This window comes from Molossus molossus, unplaced genomic scaffold (genome assembly GCF_014108415.1).
Source record: "Molossus molossus isolate mMolMol1 unplaced genomic scaffold, mMolMol1.p scaffold_m16_p_4, whole genome shotgun sequence".
Classification (NCBI taxonomy): Eukaryota; Metazoa; Chordata; class Mammalia; order Chiroptera; family Molossidae; genus Molossus; species Molossus molossus.
This window is the reverse complement of record NW_023425377.1, coordinates 76,735,545-76,737,749: the sequence shown is the minus strand read 5'-3', so window position 1 is coordinate 76,737,749 and position 2,205 is coordinate 76,735,545.

The following is a 2,205-nucleotide window of genomic DNA, read 5'->3' as shown; positions in this document are numbered from 1 at the left end:
ACATTTTAATGATGTCAGTTCTTCCAATCCATGAACAAGGTATGTGCTTCCATTTTTTTTTTTTTATATCTTCCTCTATTTCTTTTTCCAATGAGTTGTAGTTTTCTGCAAATAGGTTCTTTATTTCTTTGGTTAAGTTTATTCCTAGGTATCTTAATTTTTTTGCCATGATGGTAAATGGTATTATTTTTTTAGTTTCTCTTTCTGTGAGTTCATCATTGGTGTATAAGAATGCCATTGATTTCTTGACGTTAATTTTGTATCCTGCTACTTTGCCAAATTCATTTATTAAGTCTAGTAACTTTTTTATGGAGTCTTTGGGGTTTTCTATGTATAGTATCATGTCATCTGCAAATAATGACAGTTTCACTTCCTCCTTTCCCATTTGGACCCCTTTTATTTTATTTTTTAATGTCTGATTGCTGTGGCTAAGACTTCCAGTATCATGTTAAAAAAGAGTGGTGAAAGTGGGCATCCTTGTCTCGTTCCTGTTCTTAAGGGAAATGCTTTTAATTTTTGCCCATTGAGTATGATATTGGCTGTAGGTTTTTCAAATATGGCCTTTATTATGTTGAGATACGATCCCTCTATTCCCAGATTGCTGAGCATTTTTTATCAGAAATGGGTGCTGGATTTTGTCAAATGCTTTTTCAGCATCTATTGATATGATCATATGATTTTTATCTTTCATTTTGTTTATGTGGTGTATCACATTTATTGATTTGCGAAAATTGTACCAGCCTTGCATCCGTGGGATGAATCCCACTTCGTCACAGTGAATAATTTTTTTTTTTGATGTATTGCTGAATTCGATTTGCTAGTATTTTGTTCAGGATTTTGGCATCTATGTTCATCAGGGATATTGGTCTGTAGTTTTCTTTTTTTTGTAGTGTCTTTTTCTGGTTTTGGAATTAGAATTATGCTGGCCTCATAAAACGAGTTTGGAAGTCTTCCTTCTTCTTGAATTTTTTGAAATAGTTTGAGGAGAATGGGTATTAGTTCTTTTTTGAATGTTCGGTAAAATTCCCTCGTGAATCCGTCTGTGCCTGGGCTTTTGTTTGCTGGGAGAGTCTTGATTACATCTTCAATTTCTTTTGTTGTTATTGGTCTGTTCAAGTTTTCTATCTCTTCCCAGTTCAGTTTTGGGACACTATGTGTTTCTAGAAATTAGTCCATTCCACTTAGATTGTCGAATTTGTTGCCGTATAATTGTTCATAATATTTGTTAACAATCCTTTGTATTTCTGTGGTGTCAGTTATTATTTCTCCTATTTCATTTCTGATTTTGTGTATTTGGGTTCTCTCTTTTTGTTTCTTGGTAAGTCTAGCTTAGGGTCCATCAATATTGTTTATCTTTTCAAAGAACCAGCTCTTTGTTTCATTGATCCTTTGAATTGTTTTTTTGGTCTCTATGTCATTTATTTCTGCTCTGATCTTTATTATTTCCTTCCTTCTACTTGCTCCGGGGTTTTCTTTCTGTTTGCTCTCTAGTTCTTTAAGTTGTGAGGTTAGATAGTCTATTAGAAATTTTTCTTGTTTCTTGAGGTAGGCCTGTAGTACTATAAAGTTCCCTCTCAGAAATGCTTTCGCTGCATTCCATAGATTTCGTGCTGTTGCATGTTCATTTTTATTGGTTCCCAAGAAGTTTTTAATTTCTTCCTTGATCTCCATGGTAACCATTCATTGTTCAATAACATGCTATTTAGCCTCCATGTTTTCAAATGTCTTTGCATGTTCTTGTTGCCATTGATTTCTAGTTTCATGCCATTGTGATCTGAGAAGATACTTAATATGATTTCAATCATCTTGAACTTGTAGAGACTTAGTTTGTGCCCTAACATGTGGTCTATCTTTGAGAATGTCTTATGTGCACTTGAGAAGAATGTGAATTTTGCGGTTTTGGGGTGTAATTCTCTGTAAATATCTATTAAATCTATTTGATCTAGCGCTTCATTTAGAGTCTGTTTTCTTGTTAATTTTTTGTCTAGAAGATATATCCAGTGATGTCAGCGGGGTATTAAAATCCCCTGCTATGATTGTATTGCTGTTGATCTCTCCTTTGAAGTCCTCCAAAAGATTTTTAATATATGTTGGTGGTCCTAAATTGGGTGCATATATGTTTACCAAGGTTTATCTTCCTGTTGGATAGATCCTTTCAATATTATGTAGTGGCCTTCTCTGTCTCTAGTTATGGCCTTCATTTTG